This window comes from Myotis yumanensis, unplaced genomic scaffold (assembly GCF_028538775.1).
Source record: "Myotis yumanensis isolate MYYU_CA2020_CCGP unplaced genomic scaffold, mMyoYum1.0.hap1 SCAF_21, whole genome shotgun sequence".
Classification (NCBI taxonomy): Eukaryota; Metazoa; Chordata; class Mammalia; order Chiroptera; family Vespertilionidae; genus Myotis; species Myotis yumanensis.
Window position 1 is genome coordinate 17,026,398 of NW_027223772.1, and position 22,078 is coordinate 17,048,475.

General features: G+C 44.8%; 1 protein-coding gene and 1 pseudogene across 2 annotated transcripts in view; one reads left to right on the forward strand and one right to left on the reverse strand.

Moving 5' to 3' along the window:
• The window catches only part of MFSD14B (major facilitator superfamily domain containing 14B), a 113,702-nt gene extending 109,514 nt beyond the window's left edge, over positions 1–4,188 (reverse strand). For both annotated transcript variants that reach the window (XM_070400890.1, XM_070400889.1), the window contains exons 1-2: positions 3,962–4,188; positions 19–3,718 (exon numbers count right to left, since the gene is read on the reverse strand). The gene's annotated coding sequence lies outside the window, so the exon portion shown is untranslated. The remainder of the gene's footprint in view (positions 1–18; positions 3,719–3,961) is intronic.
• A 1,552-nt stretch (positions 4,189–5,740) lies between these two features.
• Positions 5,741–21,759, forward strand: LOC138998975 (carnosine N-methyltransferase pseudogene; annotated as a pseudogene).
• The last annotated feature ends 319 nt before the right edge of the window (positions 21,760–22,078 follow it).

The following is a 22,078-nucleotide window of genomic DNA, read 5'->3' on the forward strand; positions in this document are numbered from 1 at the left end:
GATGTTACAGATATTTACCAATTTTTATGACTTTCCATTGGTGGATTAGCTCGTATCCATGTTATAATAAAACTGGCATTAGAAGAAAACTAAAAAAAAAAAAAAAGAGAGAGAGAGAATCCAGAATAGACTAACATTTTGACAAAGCTACAAAGGCAATTCAGTGAATAAAAAAACGCCTTTTCAACAAATGATACAGCAACTAGTTATCTATATGCAAAAAGAACTTCCATTCTCATGCTGAACCATATAAAAAATTAATGCACACCTCCCTTTCATAGAAGGCAATGATTACTTGGTTCCCCTCTATTATTCAGGTTAATACATCTCTTTGCCAATATCTTTTTTAGGTAAATATACCTCTTTGCCAAACAAGGTAGAAAAAAGGCAGCAGCCAATTCCTTAGAGTTGTAGCACGGGCAGTCTTTCCCTAGAGTAGTAGCATCTAAGAACCTGAAACCATGAAGTCAAGCTATAGGGAAATTCCAACACATTAAAATAACACCAAGTCCTGGGACCTGTAGAAAATAGCACCTGAAGTGATACTACTAGGTGTACCGGTTAATAATGGCGGATTTTGTAATCAAAGAAAACACCATAATTTCAAGAGAAACATCAAAAGTGCTTTATTCAAAGTAATGTCCATCGCTAGCTACACATTTACCCTATCTTTAGGTAATCTGTGGGTACCGTCCCAATAGAACTTTTCTTGTTTTGAGGCAAACCATTCAGAGACCAATTTTCTACTTTTTCGTACGTTTTGAAGTGCTGCTCAGAAAGTGCGTGTGCCATCGATCAGAACAAGTGGTAATCTGAAGGAGCAAGGTCTGGTGAATACGGTGGGTGGGTTAATACTTCCCAGGCAACATCTTTTAACGTGTCTTGAACTGGTTTTGAAGTGTGTGATGGTGCGTTATCATGAAGCAAAATTACTTTGCCGTGTCTTCTGGCACATTCTGGTCGTTTCACGATCAAAACATGGTTCAAATTGATTATTTGTTGTCAGTAGCGATCAGTATTAACGGTTTCACCTGGTTTTAGCTCATAATACACCACACCTTCCTGATCCTACCAAACGCAGAGCATTGTCTTCTTTCCAAAGCGATTTGGCCTTGCAGGCAATGTTGATGGTTGACCTGGATCAACCCATGATTTTGTGTGTTTGGGATTCTCAAAATAAATCCATCTTTCATCGCCAGTCACAACTTGATGCAAAAAAGACTTTCTTTTGTGCCATTGAAGCAACATTTTACTGATGACTTTTTGGTTTTCCATTTGTCTTTCGTTCAGTTGATGTGGCACCCATTTTCCATCCTTTAAAACAGGGGTCCTCAAACTACGGCTCGAAAACATTTATCCGGCCCGCCGGGTGTTTTTGCCGCCGCTGTGTACATAGGAATTTGTTCATAGTTTTTTTTTAAACTATAGTCCGGCCCTCCAACGGTCTGAGGGACAGTGAACTGGCCCCCTGTTTAAAAAGTTTGAGGACCCCTGCTTTAAAATCTTTCCCATTGCTTGTAAATGATCGGAAATTGTTTGCTGAGCAACGTTTAATCTTTCTGCAAGTTGTTTTTGAGTTTGACATGCACTTTCATCCAATAATGCTTATAATTGTTGGTCTTCAAACTTTTTCGTTTGACCTGGACGTTCTTTGTCTTTTACATCGAAATCATCACTTTCAAAGCGTTTAAACCAGCGCTCACAAGTATCTTGAGATGGAGCATGTTCACCATAAGCTTCCCACAGTATTCAGCAGCACTTTTCTTCAAAATGTTTCAATAAATTAAAACTTCCCACAAATGCTCTTTTTTTGGCATGAAATTTGACATTTTTAAGCGTAAAAATATCTATACTGTTAATACCTTCAGCAAATTTGACATATGAAGTTTTGAAGCTTGCTGTCAATACAACAAAATAGCATACATATAAAATCGCATTTATATAAACATATGTGTAACTCCATCTATTGAAAAACATCCGCATTACTAACTGGTACTCCTAGTAAACAGAAACTGCAAGCAGGGAAGATGCATAGTTTGGAGGCACTGGCATATGACATGAACATATCTGACTAAAGGCATTCACTGCTTTCTCAGCCACCACACATTCCAAAAAGCACCCGTGCCACCTGCCCAGGCCAGCTTTCTCACTAACTCACCAAGCACCAAGGAAACTCATTTCCTGTATTTGTTGCAATTTATTAATACATAGTGACTTTATGCACCTTCAAAGAAAAGCAAAGCCTGGACCGGAACATCTACTTGTGCCCAAGTAACCTTCAGGATTCAAAGAAGGAATCTGGGAATAAATTGTCTAGGTTTCTTTAAGTAAACATTCCTTAAAAGTTCCTGCTCTAAGCACATAATGAATAATTTTAATTTTTAGAGTGGGTTCTAGTTCCTGTATCGATTAGTAAATGAGAGAACTGAATACTCTTATTAATCAGGGAACCCTTATACATTCTGACCAATCATTTATGCCAAACATATCGAGAAATAAGAAAAATAACAGCTAATATTTACTGAAGACTCACTAGGTGCCAGGTGGTGGTACCCTCACAATCTTCTAAGGTAAATATTACTATTAATTCGGAGAGGTGATGTGTAACTTGCCCCAAGTTATAGTTAAGGTGGGAACTGGGATTCCAAGCATGCTCAGCTAATCCCATGCTAAATGCTCCACCTGCAGATTATCTTTCTATCCCAGGGGAACCAATGAGAAGAACTGCGGAGAGCGGTAATGGTATTTGCATGCGAGGTCACACCGATGCACACTGTGGAAGGCAGGCTGATGGTGAGGTAAGCAAGAGTCAAAATCCAGGTCCAAAGTGCTGAGGCCTGAGCCGCAGGCATGAGAGGAAGATACCACCTAGTCTTCACCTGGTAGCTGACTCAGCAACGTGACAATGAAAGTGAGGCCCCTAGATCACTAGCTGGCCACTAGTTTGTAATTACTGCCCATCAATTCCAAAAAGCAGGAGGAGCTGGCAGCTTGGTTTTGTAGGGGCAGAAAGGTAACCAGCCTTTAAAAAATACATATTTTATTGATTTTTTACAGAGAGGAAGGGAGAGGGATAGAGTTAGAAACATTGATGAGAGAGAAACATCGATCAGCTGCCTCTTGCACACCCCCTACTGGGGATGTGCCCGCAACCAAGGTACATGCCCTTGCCCGGAATCGAACCCGGGACCTTTCAGTCCGCAGGCCGACGCTCTATCCACTGAGCCAAACCGGTCAGGGCGAACCAGCCTACTTTTAACATAACCAGAAACGAAGGAAGAAAAAACAATTCAATAGGTCCCTCCCCTGTCACGATAAACGTCCGACATTCCAGAAATCCTGTGTTTGAATGAGGACCCCCTCTCGCTCTCCCGCCTTTTCAAAGCTATTTCCCCGTGGGCACTCGCCGGCTATTCACGGATTAGGCGCCGGCCAGGCCGACGGGCCGCCGCTGCCCGCGGTCCCGGCAGAACCGGGACCAGAAACCAGCACCCCCCGCCGTCCACGTAGGACGCTCCCCTTGCGCCTCCTCCCAGTCCCACGAACGGGGCGCGCACCCCCATATGCAAGCACTTGCCATTCCTTAAAAGCAAACGTAGACATGCGAGTTAAAAACGTGAAGTCTACTACGTATCTTTAAGTGTCCCGAAATTTCCACTTTTCTTTGGAAAAACGTTTCCTTGGTGTGAGTTGCTGTTCGTCGTCAGGTTTCTCTTTCCTAAGTGGACGGGAGCGGGGCGGAGGGGCGCGAAGGAAAGGTCTGAGACACAGGCGCCGCGCTGCTCCCGGCCCGGACCGGCCGGCCCGGCGGCTGCAGAGGCGCACGAACCTCCCGCCGAACCCGAGCCGGGACCGCAGGCCCCCCGCCCCGAACCTGGGCCGACACCCCTGAACGGGAAACTCAGCAAGAGCCCGACCCTCCGCCGGCGGCCGGCCCCACGCTCCCCCCGCGCCCGCTCACCCCGCATCCGCCGGCGGCCCGCGCGCCCGCGCGCTCCTCGGCCATGGCTCCCGCCTCGGGCTCCCCGCTCAGGCCGCGCCGGCTCCGGCTCCCGGGGCCCCGGCAGGACTGCGCCGCCCGCCCGCGTCCTCATGGGCTCCGCGCTGGCGCCTGCGGGCCCGCGGCCCAGGCGGAGGCGGCGGCGGAGGAGGTCTGACGCCCCGCGCCCGCGCCCTCCGACCCGCCCCCCGTCCCCTGGCGCGCGGAAGTGCGTCATCACCGGGGCCGGGCTTCTTCCGGAGGTGGGTGGAGCGGGCGGGCGGAGTCCTCCGCGGGGTGGGCTCCCCGCGGGCGCGGGCCGGGGCGGGCACCGCTCAGGAGACAGCCGGGCCGGAGCCACTGGCAGCCCGGGCGCCCCGCGTCTGTGAAACGGGGTTCGGGGACGTGGCGGCAAGGGGCCGAGTGCTAACCTGCCGACTCAGGGACGCTCAGAGCTCTAAAGTGACCACAGAAGGTGGTCTGAAAACCTTTCATAAAAGCAGTTCATAGTGGGTAGTCATGTCCTGGCTGACGAAGGCCAAGTTTCAGTCTTGACTGAGCGTCCTGTCCTTTGGCATCTAAGACAACACCCTGTGCAACGTCCGGGTCAGGGTCACTCCCCTCGCGTCCAGGCCCTCAGGGCGCAGCCACGTGCCTGGGCGCCGGCCGGGCGCAGATGCGCTCCTTACGGTGTTAATTGTCAGCTGCCAGCTGCCCCTCACCCGCCTGCGTACAAGCAGCCTGTGTCTGTCACTTTACTTTCCACCCAGTCCCAGAGGCTTCCCTGCGTTGCTTTCTCCCAACCTTCAGTGGTTCTCAACCTCCCTAATGCCGCGACCCTTTCATACAGTTCCTCATGTTGTGGTGACCCCCAACCATAAAATCATTTTCGTTGCTACTTCATAACTGTAATTTTGCTACTGTTGTGAATCGTCATGTAAATATCTGATATGCAGGATGTATTTTCATTGTTACAAATTGAACATAATTAATGCATAGTGATTAATCACAAAAACAATATGAAATTATATATGTGTTTTCCGACGGTCGCGACCCACAGGTTGAGAACCGCTGCATGGATCTCCTGAAACCCACTCGTGTCTCCTCCTTTGATGGTGATGTATAAAAACAGGTGAAAAATGCCTTCTCCGGGTATTATTCTAATACGTTAAGATTCTGCTGCTTCCCGGCAGTTATCGACAGTTTGGCTCAAATAAACTCAGGTACTCTACAGGTTTGAACGTTGACAGTGACCATGTGGGAAACCAGTGAAGCTGATCCTGGGTGGTCGGAAGCAGTCGGTGCCGGACTGTTTAGTGGGGCACTGACCTCTGTCCTCTTAGATTGTGTCAACGTGAAAATCATTCAAACCTGTAGAGAATTTTTATGAGTTTATTTGAGGCAAACTGGCCACAATTGCCAGGAAGCAAAATCTTAACAGATTGAGAAAATGCTACAGAGAATGGCAGTTTTGCATCTTATTTTATACATTACAATCAAAAGAGGAGGCTTAAGTGGGCTACATGACATCCATTGCTGCCTTCGCAGCGAGACTCAAGAGAGCCAGGCTGAGGGCTGCAGCAGCTACTCAGCGGCGTTGGGGTGGGTCTTGGGCTCCGGGGAAGTGGATACCGCGGGCGGCAGCCACGCCACGCACAACACGGAGGAGGAGAGGCAGGAGGGGGAGGATGGGGACGACGGAGGCTCCAGCGCGAGTACTCCTGGAAGATCATCAATGCCTTCCGCTACTATGGCACCAGTATGCATCAGCGAGTGAACCGAACAGAAAGACAATTTCGATCACTTCCAGCTAATCAACAGAAACTCCTTCCTCAGTTTCTTCTCCACTTGGACAAGATCCGGAAATACATTGATCATAATCAAGGAAAACTACTGACCATTGTGAATGATTGCATACATATGTTTGAAAATAAAGAATATGGACAAAATGGGAATGGGAAGATTATGTCAACATCTACATTTGACATGGATAAGTTAAAATCCACATTGAAACAGTTTGTGAGAGACTGATGTGAAAGTGGAAAAGCAGAAAGGGATGCCTACTACCAGCCAATCATTAAATAAATTATTAAAATTTTTCCAAAAGAGATGGGATCCTTCTAAAGTAAATATTCTAGTACCTGGTGCTGAACTAGGAAGACTGGCCTGGTAAATAGCTATGCTAGGTTATGCTTGTCAAGGAAATGAATGGAGGTTTTTTATGCTCTTTTCTTCTAACTTTGTACTCAACAGATGTTCTGAAATTAATAAATATAAGCTTTATCCAATCAAAAAATGGGCAAAGGACCTAATTGGACACTTTTCAAAAGAGGACATTCAGAAAGCCAAGAGATATATGAAAACATGCTCAAAGTCACTAAGTTAAAAATGGAACTCCCATTTGACCCAGTGATCCCACTTCTAGGAATATATCCCAAGAAACCAGAAACACCAATCAGAAAGGATATATGCACCCCTATGTTCATAGCAGCACAATTCACCATAGCTAAGATCTGGAAACAGCCTAAGTGCCCATTAGCAGATGAATGGATTAGAAAACTGTGGTACATCTACACTATGGAATACTATGCTGATGTAAAAAAGAAGGAACTCTTACCATTTGCAACAGCATGGATGGAACTGGAGAGCATTATGCTAAGTGAAATAAGCCAGTCAATGAAGGAAAAATACCACATGATCTCACTCATTTATGGATAATAATGACCATTATAAACTGATGAGCAAAAATAGACACAGAGGCAGAGCTGCCTCAAACAGACTGTCAAACTACAGCAGGAAGGCCGGGGAGGGTTGAGGGGCGGGGGGTAAGAGATCAACCGAAGGACTTGTATGCATGCATATAAGCATAACCAATGGACACAAGACACTGGGGGGTAGGGGAGGCCAGGGGAATGTCAAGGAGGGGGGGGGGGCGGATAGGAGACATATGTAATACTCTTAATAATACTTTAAGCAATAAAACAAAATTAAAAAATATAATTAAATTGGAAAGAAATTATAGGATTTTGGTAAGATAGAATTGAAGATTTGTTGTTCTAAAATTGGGCGTGACACAGTGGTTGAGTGTCAACCTATGAACCAGAAGGTTCACTCAATTCCTGGTCAGGGCACATGCCCAGGTTGCAAGCTCGATCCCCAGTGTGGGGTGTGCAGAAGGCAGCCAATCAATGATTATCTCTCATCATTAGTATGTCTATCTCTCCCTCCCCTTCCTCTCTGAAATCAATAAAAAATATTTTAAAAAATAAAGATAAAAAACTCAGCAATACTTTAAACAAAAAGTTCCAAAAATTACAGTCATCCTAAGTTAATTCAGTTCTATAATCAATCTTTGTTTCCCCTAATTATTCACCAGAGCTTCCATAAATTCAGATATTTTCTAGAGTTCTAGTAATCTTAATCCAGTTTAAGGGGATGATCTGAAAATTTATTCTGAGATATGTAATTTAAAGTAAGTCAGGGTCCTTTCCAGGGATCTCTCAGAAGATGTAACATTTTTAAAAAATTAAATCTTTATTGTTCAGATTATTACATTTGTTCCTCTTTCCCCCCCCCACCCATAACTCCCCTCCTCCCAGTTCCCGCCCCACCCTCCGCCCTCACTCCCCACCCACTGTCCTCATCCATAGGTGCACGATTTTTGTCCAGTCTCTTCCCGCATCCCCCACTCTCCTTCCCCCCCCCCCCCCAAGAATAGTGAGTCCATTCCCTTTCTATGTCCCTGATTCTATTATAATCACCAGTTCATGCTGTACATCAGATTACTTATTCACTTGATTCTTAGATTCACTTGTTGATAGATGCATGTTTGTTGTTCATAATTTTTATCTTTACCTTTTTCTTCTTCTTCCTCTTCTTAAAGGATACCTTTCAGCATTTCGTATAATACTGGTTTAATGGTGATGAACTCCTTTAGCTTTTCCTTATCTGTGAAGCTCTTTATCTGACCTTCAATTCTGAATGATAGCTTTGCTGGATAAAGTACTCTTGGTTGTAGGTTCTTGGTATTCATCACTTTGAATATTTCTTGCCACTCCCTTCTGGCCTGCAAAGTTTCTGTTGAGAAATCAGCTGACAGTCGTATGGGTATTCCCTTGTAGGTAATTGAGTCTCTTTCTCTCTTGCTGCTTTTAAGATTCTCTCTTTGTCTTTTGCTCTTGGCATTTTAATTATGATGTGTCTTGGTGTGGTCCTCTTTGGATTCCTTTTGTTTGGGGTTCTCTGCGCTTCCTGGACCTGTAAGTCTATTTCTTTCACCAGGTAGGGGAAGTTTTCTGCCATTATTTCTTCAAATAGGTTTTCAATATCTTGCTGTCTCTCATCTTCTGGCACCCCTATAATTCTGATGTTGGTGCGTTTGAAACTGTCCCAGAGGCTCCTTACACTATCTTCGTATTTTCGGGTTCTTTTTTCATTTTGCTTTTCCGGTTGGGTGTTTTTTACTTCTTTGCATTTCAAATCTTTGACTTGATTCTTGCGTTCCTATGGTCTGCTGTTGGGTGTCTGGATAATATTCTTTTTTTAAAAAATATATTTTATTGATTCTTTACAGAGAGGAAGGGAGAGAGATAGAGAGCCAGAAACATCGATGAGAGAGAAACATCGATCAGCTGCCTCCTGCACACCTTCCACTGGGGATGTGCCCGCAACCAAGGCACATGCCCCTGACCGGAACCGAACCTGGGACCTTCCAGTCCACAGGCCGACGCTCTACCCATTGAGCCAAACTGGTTTTGGCTGTATAATATTCTTTTTTTTTTTTTCCTAAAATAACTTATATTTGAAAATGGTAAAGTTTTCCAAATATTAATTACAATAATCCCAAATAAAAATCTGCAAGGCAGTTCAATTATGGCACAATCAATGAATGACAGAGCATTTCATTTCAAAATCCCTGAGTTTTAGGATCTAAACATCCCTTTATTCCAGATTCAAAAGAATTTAAGGCATTCAAATGCTACAACACACCTGTCTTTTAGTTATAGGCATTGCTTCAATGAAAAACATAGCTTAAAAACCATGAAATGAAATCAATTCCATATAAAGCTATTGTATGATTCTGATCTCTGATCTGACTTGTAAATGAGATGTGTGTAACTTCCACTCTCAGCAATCAGGAACTCTTTTCCCAGCAGAATGGCTATGTTAGCTTCACTGCATTCTGACCAAAAGCAAGCTGTAGTGGCAGCAGCACGCTGACAAATTGAATGGTACAGGCCTTGAATAAAGATTTCAAGGTAAGTCAAGAGGGAATCTTTTTCTGTTTGTAAATAAACTGTATGAACTATATATAATGTAACCTATGTTTTATATCCTGGACTGACAGAGTTTTTCTTGAATACTAAGAAGAAAAAAATGTTCAAGATTCACAGAGGAAATAAATGGGAATTAACTTTGAGAAAATCTACCCACCTCATTTCCCAGAACTGCTTTCAAAGCCTCTGTAAGTGATCTAAATAGATGGATGCCAAAAGCAGGGACTCTAACCAAATAAAATACTGATTTGGTTTAGAGAATACTTTGTTGTTCTAGTTTTCTTGTGATTCAATAATTTTAGTAAATACATAGGTTTATTTCCAGTTCACACCCACTCCTTAAATTATTTTAAGTAAATTTAGTTAACAGATCTGAAGTTATTAGTTATTTTTAATGGTTATTAATTTATTAACTGTTCTATATTAATACTGTACAGTATGATTTCCTACTGACTTTCAAGAAACTACAGAAAAAGATGTTTTCCTAGAAAGTTCGGGGTACAGTGACTTTTTATAAACAAAATGCCCTAAGTGAAAATTTCTATGTGAAAATCATAGTCCTTAAATCAATCTTTTTAGGTTAACATTTTTAAATTAAGCAAATGTTTGTCTTTACAGTATTTACTTTGTGGTAAGAGAACCCAATAATAAAAAGTATAACTACATAACTTCAATATATATATATATGAACTTTAAAGATTGATTCCAAGGCAATTACCATATATTACTATGGAATGAGAATACATTACACATTCTCCAAGTAAATATCAAATTTACTTCAACCATCCTCACCTCCACCCCACCAAAAAAGAAGTCATTTTTATTTAGTCATAGTCAAAGTCCTTGGACTCATAGTAGGGCTTCTTGATGCCATATTGGTGTCACATTCTGCCAGTCATCCAGTCAGCCTTCTTTTTCAACTTCTTTGTCTACTAGTGCATCACTGGACCCAGCAGGCAGCTCACCCAGGCAATTTCAGTAACGGATTTTGGCTCTCTGTGCGTAACAGATGAAATCTTTACGAAGTATCCAGTCTGTCTTATAGCTGAGAGATCTGAACCTGCTGCAGATGTCACATATAAATTCTCGAACGGATTTTTATCATCTGTGTCACCACCTCCTCCTCCTCCTACCCCTCCGCCTCCTCCTCTCCGTCTCTCCCGCCTGGCCACCGGCGCGGCCCAGCCAGCGACGCCGCGCCCCACCCCCGCGGCCGCCGCCGCCCCTCCCCGGCTGTATAATATTCTTGATTTCAGTCAGTGTATGCTTAATTTCTAGTTGGTTCTTTATCACAACATCGAGGGTCTCATTAGATTTCTTGAGGATCTCATCAAGTTTATCGGCAGTTTCTAGAAAATTATTGAAAGACCTTAAAAGTGTGTTTTTTAGCTCTATATCCTCCATTTCTGTCATGTTTCTTTGTCTCCGCATTTTTTTTATGCTTTCTTGGTGCACCCCCTTGTGGTCTTTGTGTGCAGTCTTGTTATAGTTAAGCCTTAATTGTTGTCGGCAATACTGGGGGTGAATTGACCTCCAGGCTAACTGGCTAGGAGAGTCAGCTGTGTCTGCAGTGGGAGAGCTTCTGTGCTGGATCTCTAGGGCGGTGCTAGTCTAGCATTTGCCTAAGGCTATCCAGCAAATGCCTCTGTGCAGGGCTTGGGCGGGGCGGGTGCCTGGGGGTCTACAGGGCTGGTGGAGCGAGCAGTTATGGCTGCTCTCAGTTCCGTCCCCAGGGGCTCTGCCTTTCAGAGTCCCGGGAGAGAAAACTGCATTCGAGTTCCGACCAAAGCCAGACAGTCCCGCTTCTCCCGTTTGAGTCTGGGTCCCTAGAGACTCGCCCGGATCTGGAGCTCAGAGTCTGAGACTCCCTCCCGATTGAAACAGACAACCACGCACTTAGCCGCCAGCCCGCTCCGCATGCACTCCGCACCTTAGTATTTCACTTCCACACTCCCCCTCCTCTGAGTCTCGGTATGGATTTCTCTTTCCTTCTAGTTGTAGAATCTCTCCTCAGCCAGCCTTCCTGTGGTTCTGGGTGATGTCCGTTCTGTCTTTTAGTTGTATTTTTGAAGTGGTTGTTCGAGGCAGCAAACTCCGGCGTTAACCTATGCCGCCATCTTGGTTCTCCGATGTAACATTTTAATAAATGTATTAAAACAAAATAGTGAATGTCTCTAAATGAAAAAACAAACACACCTTAAAATGATATGGTTATTTTATAGGCACCTCTCACAACACCAGAGAGGTGTTCCCGGACAGGATAGCCCTCTGAGCCAGAGGGAGAGTGCTGGCCCCAACCTTGACCCTTGTCTTCTCATGTAAATGAACTTATGGGAGAGACCTTGACTGCGCTGTGAAAACCAATGTGTTAAAGCAGTTAGAGCCACAGTCGGCAAACCACGGCTCGAGAGCCACTTGCAGCTCTTTGGCCCCTTGAGTGTGGCTCTTCCACAAAATACCATGTGGGGGCGCGCACGTACAGAGGGATTGAAACTTCTTGGCCCATGTGCGGAAGAGCAGGTTGGGTGGGGGTCTGGGGCGTTATATACCCTCTGGTCTATAGGTCTCAAAATTCCTTTGCATAACTCTCAAGGTCCCTTTACTTTGTTGAGGCCTTCCCAGAGCACATGAGAGGCACCTGGCAACTTTATCTTGTCGAGCCTGAGACTGCAGGCTTCTCTGCTTAGGGATTAAACGGCCTTTTTCCCTCTCCCTCCTTTTCGAATTATCTCCTTAGGGAGGCTTTTAACCATTTGCTGGGTCCTTGGCTGGGGAAGATAATGGCTTTTAGTTGCAAGCTGGCTGCAAATTGACCACCCTGTTTGGCCTTGTTTTAACTTTCCTGTCTCAGTTTTCCTATTCCTCCTGCCCTGGAATCCTGTAATATCTAACTAGAGGCCCAGTGAACATGCACTGGAGGGGCGGGTTGCTCAGCCCAGCCTGTGCCCTCTTGTAGTCTGGGAGCCCTCGGGGGATATCTGACTGACAGCGTAGGCCCGCTTCCCGTGGAGCAGGCCTAAACATCCTCAGTGCTGCTACAGAGGTGGGAGAGGCTGCCGCCACCACCGCTGTGCTTGCCAGCCATCAGCCTGGCTTGTGGCTGAGCAGTACTCCCCCTGTGGGAGCACACTGACCATCAGGGGGCAGCTCCCGCATTGAGCGTCTGCCCCCTGGTGGTCAGTGCATGTCATAGCGACCGGTCATTCCATCGTTTGGTTGATTTGCATATTAGCCTTTTATTATATAGGACTAGGGGCCCAGTGCATGAAGATTTGTGCACTGGGGGTGGGTCCCTCAGCCCAACCTGCACCCTCTCCAATCTTGGAGCCCTCAGGGGAGCCCTCTCCAATCTGGGAGTTTCTGTCTGTCTTTGCAATCATATGAGCAAATTGTCTGAGACCCCCCAACCCAGTTTGGTTTGTTGCTCATAGAATAATAGAGGCATTTTTTTTCCTTTGCTTCATTGGTGGAGATTTCCTGGAAGTTTTAGGATATCTTCCCTTTATTTTTTCCTAGACATTCATATTTTACTTATGTCTCTCACCTTTGCTTTCCCTCCATCCCCCACCGCAACAGTAACTTGCTCCAGGCTCACTTTGCTCTAGTGTCTAGGAGGTCTGTCTGCCACCAGAACCATGATTCCCAGCATTACTGGTGCTCCCTGCTCTCTGGGCTTTAGCTTCTGGTCCTGGTGTTGCCACCAGAACTACAATTCCCAGCATTCCTGGTGCTCCCCATTTTCTAGGTTTTCCCTTCCTGCTCTATCTCTGTCCCACAGCCTCCCACTCTGCCACACCCCCCAAGCCTCCAGCTCTCCTGCTCTGCTCTCTGCCTGGCGGCTTGGGGGAGCGACCGAGGGAGCCACAGCCCCCCAAGCTGCTGGCTCACTCACACTCCTCTCCACCTGGCGCCTGTGTATGCAAATTAATTCGCCATGTTTGTTGGGTTAATTTGCATATCCACCCCTGATTGGCTGATGAGTGTAGCGAAGGGATGGTCAATTTACATGTTTCTCTTTTATTATATAGGATTATAATGTAATTGACACCTAACCCTGTTCTTTCTATAAGACACAATATTCCAGAATAACAATCAGTTATAAATGAAAGTATCCGAATTTACAGACTCTTGGAGATTTTTATATAATCTCTAGAACATTTTAATGTAGTTATGATTTCTTATTTGATAAAACGTCCCATGTACCTTGAGTATATTTTTTTCCTTCATAAGGAGAGAAAATAAACCCCTTTTTCCACAGAGCACCTATGCATGCACAGCACATGTGTGTGGGGGAGTGTGTATCCTCCCAACCTTTCTTTGTAAAATAAATGGCAGCACATAGTAAGCTTGCTCTGCACTTGGCTTTGACCTTAATAATATGTTCTGGAGCTCGCTCCATGTCTTTCAACACAAGGCCCTCTCTCTCTTCAATGGCTGCAGAGGGGCCACTCTGTGTCTATATCATAAATGATTTTACCCTCATTTTACTTTCTACAGCACACATTTTCTCTACCTTGTCATCAGTAATGTCAACTTCTGTGAGCTAAAAAACATGAGATGATTAAAGAAGGAAGAGAAAAGGGTGGACACCCTTTGTCTTTGTGTTTGCTAGCCAGCTTCATCCACGGCCTCTTTAAAAAAATGTTTTTTTAAAATGGATTTTTAGAAGGAGAAGGGATTAGGGAGAAAGAGAGAAACATTGATCAATGTGAGAGCAAAACATCGATCAGCTTCCTCCTGGACACCCCCTACCGAGGATTGAGCCAGCAACTCCGGCATGTGCCTTGACCTGGAATCAAACTGACAACTTTTCAGTGCATGGGATGATGCCTAACCAACTCAGTCACACTGGCCAGAGCCATCCCCAGTGTGGGTTGTGCAGGAGGCAGCTGGTCAATGATTCACTCTCATCATTGATGTTTCTCTCCTTCTCCCTTCCTCTCTCAAATCAATAAAAATGTATTAAAATTTTTTTTAAAGAATACACTTGGCATAAAGCACAAGTGGGCATCTCAGCTAGTCTGAGTGCCCCATCTGGTTTCTTTCCCCCTTACAGGTTTCAAGTTTCCTTTTCTGGATAGACTAAATTTTAAGGTCCCCTTTTTACATTGTTGTGGCTTTTCCCAGAATTTATGAGAACATCTGGTGATTTTTATCTTGGCAAGTCCCAAGACTGCTGACTTCTTTTCCCCTCCCCACCCTTGCAGCTTTCTCCTGCCTAACACTCCCTCCTCATGTGATATCATTCAAATGCTTTTGGGGTTTGAGGGACAATGGTCAGTTTTCCTTATCTACTTCCTGCTGATTGAGGACGTAGAGCTGGTTCTTGGGAGGCATCACTTGTCTTGCCAGACACTACTAGTATATGTATGTGTTAGATACACCTGCCCTCAGTGAGCTCAGGCAAATGAGAAAAAGATTTAAAGAGCCCCATTGTCTGAGGTTGCACCATTGGAAAGTGCTTAAACCTGGGAGTCTACCCTAGATCTATCTGACCCCAAAGTAGATTCTGGGGTAAAGAGTTTGAATTTTATCCGGGAACAGAGCAACTGAATGATGGGAGATCCAGGAGCCACTATCAGATGGTTTGTCAGAGGTCACTCTGGAGAATAGAAAGATTTGAGGAAGCAACAAGGCCAATTAAGATACTTTATATTCACCTAGAGGAGCAATGAGGGTTCAAACTGTAGGCAGTGGCAGTGACTGAAATAAAGGAAAGGATTTGGGCCCTGACTGGTTTGGCTCAGTGGATGGAGCATCGGCCTGCGGACTCAAGGGTCCCAGGTTTGATTCCAGTCAAGGGCATGTACCTTGGTTTCGGGCACATCCCCAGTGGGGAGTGTGCAGGAGGCAGCTGATCGATGTTTCTCTCTCATCGATGTTTCTAACTCTCTATCCTTCTCCCTTCCTTTCTGTGAAAAATCAATAAAATATATTTTTAAAAAATAAAGGAAAGGATTTGGGACCATCTGGGAAGTAGAATAGAATTACTTGGTGACTAGATGTGGAGAGAGAAGTGAAGAGGTGAGGCCAAAATTGCCATTAGGTTTATGGCATGGGGATTGAGTAGGTAGCTAGAGATAGAGAATGCAGGAGGAGGAATAGGTTTGCAGAGGATATTGTCTCAGTTAAGTGAAACATCAAAATGGAGCTCTCTGGTTGAAAGTTGGCTATGTTCATTTTGTGATATCACAACTTACATTTTTGAAAATAGCACACATTAGATCAAACCAAAGAAAGTGATTAGGAAAATTTCTTGAAGTTCACATGCTAAGAATATCACATTTTTTGTGATTGATTTCATGGGGCAACTTGGAATCCATGGTTTATTAAATGAGGCATCCTATGTAAAAATAAAACTGTTAATAAAAACACTTAAAATTGTATTGTCATTAAATTTTATAAAAAGTAATTGAACCCCAACTGGTGTGGCTTGGTGGTTGAGCACTGACTGATGAACCAGGAGGTCACAGTTTGATTCCTGGTCAGGGCACATGCCTGGGTTTCAGACTTGGTCCCCAGTGTGGGGTGTGCAGGAGGCAGTCAATTAATTATTCTCTCTCATCACTGATGTTTGTATCTCTCTCCCTCTCCCTTCCTCTCTGAAATCAATACAAATATATTTTAAAAAGTAAAAATTAATGGAAGCCATGGCCATAGAATTGATTACTTTGAGAAGATATACACATATATATATATATATATATATATATATATATATATATATATATATATACTAGAGGCCCGATGCACAAAAATTTGTGCACTCGGAGGGGAGGGGGGGTCCCCCAGCCCGGCCTGTGCCTCTTGCAGTCTGGGACTCCTCGGGAGATAACGACCTGCTGGCTTAGGCCTGCTCCCGGGTGGCAGAGGGCAGGCCCAATCCCTAGGTGCAGCCCCTGGTCAGGCTCAGAGCAAGGCCGATTGGGGAGTTGGGGCGCCGCCCCCTGTCATGCACAGAGCAGGGCGGATCGGGAGGTTGCGATACCACCCTCAGTCACGCTCAGGGTAGGGCTGATTGGGGGGTTGGGGCACCGCCCCCTGTCACACTCAAGGCAGGGTCGATGGGGAGGATGCGGCGCCACCCCCTGCCACGCACAGAGCAGGGCCGATCGGGGTTGGGGCGCTGCACCCTGTCACTCACCGAGCAGGGCCCATGGGGGGGGGGGGGTTTGAGGCACTGCACCCTGTCACGCACAGAGCAGAGCCTGTGGTGGTGGTGGGGGGGGGGGGGGGGGTTGGGGCGCCGCACCCTGTCACACACAGAACCGCAGGGTGATCAGGGGGTTGGGAGCTCTCCCCTGTCACACACAGAGCAGGGCCGATCAGGGGGTTGAGGAGCTCCCCCCTGTCACGAACAGAGCAGGGCGGATAGGGAGGTTGTGGCCCCGCCCCCTGTCACACACAGAGCCGCAGGGTGATCAGGGGGTTTGGGCGCTGCCCCCTGTCACGCTGATCCCGGTGCCGGGAGGCCTCGCGGCTCCACTGATCCCGGTGCCGGGAGGCATATAACCATTTTACTATATAGGATAGAGGCCTGGTGCACGGGTGGGGGCCGGCTGGTTTGCCCTGAAGGGTGTCCCAGATCAGGGTGGGGGTCCCGCTTGGGTGCCTGGCCAGCCTGGATGAGAGGATGATGGCTGTTTGCAGCTGGTCGCACCCCCTTCAGGGTGGAGCTCCCCACTGGGGTGCCTGGCCAGTCTGGGTGAGGGGCTGAGGGCAGTTTTCAGGCTGGCGGGTGACTGAAGCTCCCAACCGCTCCTTTTTTTCTTTTTCTTTTTTAATTCTGGGCCAGCTTTAGCTCTGAGGCTCGGCTCCAGCTATGAGACCTCTGCTGCTGAAATCAGGTTTCTGGCCTTTGTTTACCTTCTGTATTTGAAACAATGTTGCGGTCCTGCTGGCTGAAGCCCGGCTGACTAAAGCAGGTTTCTGGGGTTTGGTTTAGCTTCTATATTTGTAACAATGTTTCTTAGACAGCAGCTGAGAGGCCGGCAAGGCAGGCGGGGAAGCTTGGCTTCCTCTATCCCTGAAGCAAGCAAGCCTCCCTGTTTGCATCAGCTGCCTGGCTGCCGGCCGCCATCTTGGTTGGCAGTTAATTTGCATATCTCACTGATTAGCCAATGGGAAGGGTAGCGGCTGTACGGCTAATTACCATGTTTCTCTTTTATTAAATAGGATATGTGTGTGTGTGTGTGTGTGTGTGTGTGTGTATATATATATATATATAAAAGAAAAAGAATTCTTGGAGAAAAGGGGTATTTAAGTGGCATTTAAGTGAATGTTGCAGAGATGAGCAGTGGAAATCAAGGGACCTGTGTGTTATCAGGAATGACTGAACTTATGAGGCGGGAATCTCATCTGCCTTATAATATTGACGATATTCCTTATGCTGTACTTTACATCCCCATGACTGTTTAGATTTTCTGTTTCATGATTCAGTTTTGGAAGGTTGTAAGTCCTAGGAATTTATACATTTCTTTCAGATTATCCAATTAGTTGGCATATACTTGTTTGTAATATTTTCTTATAATCTTTTGTATCTCTGTAGTGCAATTTGTTATTTTTCTTTTATTTCTGATTTTATTTATTTGGGTACTTTCTCTTATTTTCTAGATAAGTCTGTTTAAAATTTTATCAGTTTTATCATTTCAAGGAAACAGCTCTTGGTTTCATTTATCCTTTGTGTTTTGTTTTATTTTTTTTTAAATATATTTTTATTGATTTCAGAGAGGAAGGGAGAGTGAGAGATAGAAACATCAGTGATGAGAGAGAATCATTGATTAGCTACCTCCTGCACGCCCCCTAATGGGGATCGTGCCCACAACCCAGGCATGTGCCCTTGACCAGAATTGAACCTGGGACCCTTCAGTCCACAGGCCGATGCTCTATTCACTGAGCAAACCAGCTAGAGAGTGTGTTTTGGATTCTATATATTTATTTCCACTCTGACCTTTATTATATTCTTTCTTCTACTTACTTTGGGCTTTGTTTTCTGTTCTTTTTCTAGTTCCTTTAAGTGTAAGGTTACATTATTTTCTGAAGATGTTTTTTGTTTCTTAAAGTAGGCCTAAAATGCTTTGAATCCCTTTTAACTCTGCTTCTGCTGTGTCCCATAGATTTTGAGTTGTTTTCTCATTTTCTTTTTTTTTAATGTTTTTTCCAGGTGCTCTTTTTATTTTTTATTAATATTTTTTATTGACTTCAGTGAGAAAGGGAGAGGGAGAGGAACATCAATGATGGGAATCATGGACTGGCTACCTCCTGCACGCCCCCTATCAGGGATGGAGCCCACAAGCCGGGCATGTGCCCTGACCAGGAATCGAACCTGGGACCCTTCAGTCCACAGGCTGATGCTCTATCCACTGAGCAAAACTGGCCAGGGCACTTTTCTCATTTTCATTTGTCTCAAAGTATCTTTGATTTTTTCCCCCTGACTTCATTGCCAACCCACTCATTGTTTAGTAACATGTTATTGAGCTTCCACAAATTTGTGTTTTTCAGGTTTTTTTTTCTTGTAATTAATTTCCAGTATCATATCATACCATGGTGATCAGAGAAGATGCCTGATATGAGTTCAATCTCCTTAAATTTATTGAGATTTGGCCGAAACCGGTTTGGCTCAGTGGATAGAGCGTCGGCCTGCGGACTGAAGGGTCCCGGGTTCGATTCCGGTCAAGGGCATGTACGTTGGTTGCGGGCACACCCCCAGTGGGAGATGTGCAGGAGGCAGCTGGTCGATGTTTCTCTCTCATCGATGTTTCTAGCTCTCTATCCCTCTCCCTTCCTCTCTGTAAAGAATCAATAAAATATATTAAAAAAAAAAATTTATTGAGATTTGTTTTGTATCTTAACATGTTGTGTATACTAGAAAATGTTTCATATGTAGTTGAAAAGAATTTATTTTCTGCTGTTTTAGATTAAATGCTTTGAAAATATCAATTATGCCGAAACCAGTTTGGCTCAGTGGATAGAGCGTCGGCCTGCGGACTGAAAGGTCCCGGGTTTGATTCCGGTCAAGGGCATGTACCTGGGTTGCGGGCACATCCCCAGTAGGAGATGTGCAGGAGGCAGCTAATCGATGTTTCTCTCTCATCGATGTTTCTAACTCTATCTCTCTCCCTTCCTCTCTGTAAAAAAATCAATAAAATATATATATATATATATATAAAAGAAAATATCGATTAAATCCATCAGGTCTAGTATCATGTTTAGGACTTCTGGACTTTGTGTGTCTTTTTCCTTCACCAGGTTTGGGAAATTTTCAGTCATAATTTCTTCAATTAAGTTATCAATCTCTTGCTCTCTTTTTTCTCATTCTTATAACCTCACTAGAGGCCCAGTGAATGAAATTCATGCATTGGGGGGGTGGGGGCCCTCAGCCCAGCCTGCAATGACACAAGTGTTCCGTGCCCGGCCTGGCCAGAGGCCCTCTGTGGCCAGGCGCGGAATGCTTGCCTCGTCACCGAGGTGACGAGGCAAGCATTCTGCCAGGCCTCTCATGTTCCCTGATCTCAGTGGCCGCCCCCCCAGGACTGGGGACTCCGGCGGGGCTGAGAACTGGCGCCACCATATCTGTGATGGAGTGATGGTTAATTTGCATGTTACCCTTTTATTAGATAGGATGATGTTGATGTTGTTATACTTTATGTTGTCCCAAATGTTCCTTAAACTAGCCTAATTTATTTTTATTTTTGCTCCTCTGATTGGGTCTTTTCTGCTAGCTAGTCTTCCAAATCACTGATTCAATTTTATGCTTAATCAAACCTACAGTTTATTTTTGCAATGTATTCTTTATTTCAGATATTGTATTATTATATGTATTTATTATTTTTTTTGGCTAATCCTCACCTGAAGATATTTTTTCCATTGTTTTTTAGAGAGAGTGGAAAGGAGAGCGAGACAGAGAGAGAAACATCGATGTGAGAGAGGCACATCAATTGGTTGCCTCCTGCATGCACCCTGCCAGGGCTGAGGATCGAGCCTGTAACCAAGGTATGTGCCCTTGACTGAAATCGAACCCACAATCCTTCAATCTGTGGGCCAATGCTCTATTCACTGAGCCAAATTGGTTGGAGTGGATATTGTATTCTTTATTTTTGTTTCTTTTCTTTATGGTAACTATGTCCTTTTACATGCTATTGAAATTCTCATTAAGTTTTTGAGCATCCTTATAACCATTGCTTTGACCTCTCTGGTAGATTGCTTGCTTCCATTACATTTAGTTTTTTTCTGGAGATTTCTTGCTATTTCATTTGGGGCATGTTTCTCAGTCTCCCCATTTTGTCTGCCCCTGTGTTGCTGTTGCTGTGTATTAGGTAGATCTGCTAGCCTTAATAGGGTGGACTTATACAGCAGGCATACGGTGGTACCCGGTGACATAGTCTCACTGGTCACCTGCACATAGTGCACCAGGAATGTTCGTTGTGTAGGTTACATTTGCCTCTGGCTCTCCAGATATGTCCCCATCCTACTAGTTCCCCAAACAACCTCCTCACAGATTGTCTTCCTGCCGGTCCTCAGCATTACCCAAGCAAGCCAATCGCATCCTCCTGTGGAAACCAGGGGTTACTCCAGCCTCTGGTCACAAGCCTGTCCTCCCCACCCCCCCCACCCCCGCACCTGTGGTCTGAGAGCATACTTTGTATGACTCCCATCTTTAAAAAACTGTCAAGGTGTTTTATGGCCTAAAAATGTGCCTTTTCTTGAGGAATGTTTTGTAAGCTTGAGGCATACACTTTGAAATAATTTAGGAATGTCAATTTTTTTTTTCTAAGGAATGTCAACTTGATGTTCAGTTCAACCATGTCCTTGCTGAGCTTCCGTCTCTCTGCTCACATCGCCCAGCTGTTCTTTCATGTGTCCACTGTCTACATTAGAGACCTTGGTAGGTTAATCCTAGTTGTTTAAATTCCCAGTCTGGTAATTCCAACATCGCTGCCCAGTCTATGTCTGATGATTGCTCTGATATTTTTGTCTTTTAGTACACTGTGTATTTTTTTGTTAAAAGGTGGACATGATGAACTTACCGGGTAAAAGAAACTGAGGTCAACAGGCCTTCCGTGTGACATTTTGGGTAGGATCTAAGACTGTTTTACCATTTGCGATAGCTGTAGGTGTCAGAGGCTAATTCAGTTTATGAAAGAGGTATGTTTTGTATGTTGGATGTGATGAGTTTTGTGACATATGAAGAATTTTACGCCGACTACTCTATGATGCCTGTATGGTGCTTGAGCGCCCATCAACGGCCACAGGACTGATGTGCAGGACAGGTCCCGGAGGCTGCCTGTCTCTTAGTGGGAGGTTCAGACCTGGAAGCAGCTGTGCAGCCCCTGGCATTTGAAGATCTCTTCAGTGAATTTCTTCCAATTTCAGAGGAAAGCCTCGGAGCCAGGCTGGCTCCCGGAAGAGCTGCTTGTAGACACTGCTGTCTGCCACAGGATGCCTGTCACAGTGTCTGAGGACAAGGACATCCTGGCACTCAGCTCTGAGGCAGTTTGGAGTTAGTGGTGTTTGTAAAAAACTAAGAAGTAAATATAGTGCTCAGTCATAAATGCTAGAGATGTACAGAGAGCACAAGAAGGAAACGTGGGAAAATGGGATGGTAAGCATGACTTTAGCTGACAAAAAAGGCTCAGAAAGGCCAAATGATAGTATGGACCAACAGCTGCTCCTACGTGAAGTTGGCCTTCACATTACTGATATTGGTTGAAGCTATTTTCCATTTTGGAACTTCTCAGGCACATAAAAATACATTTTTAGACAGCTAAATCTAAGACAAGCTTTAGGGAAGACAACATGTAAAACTCTATACAAAAAACTGTGA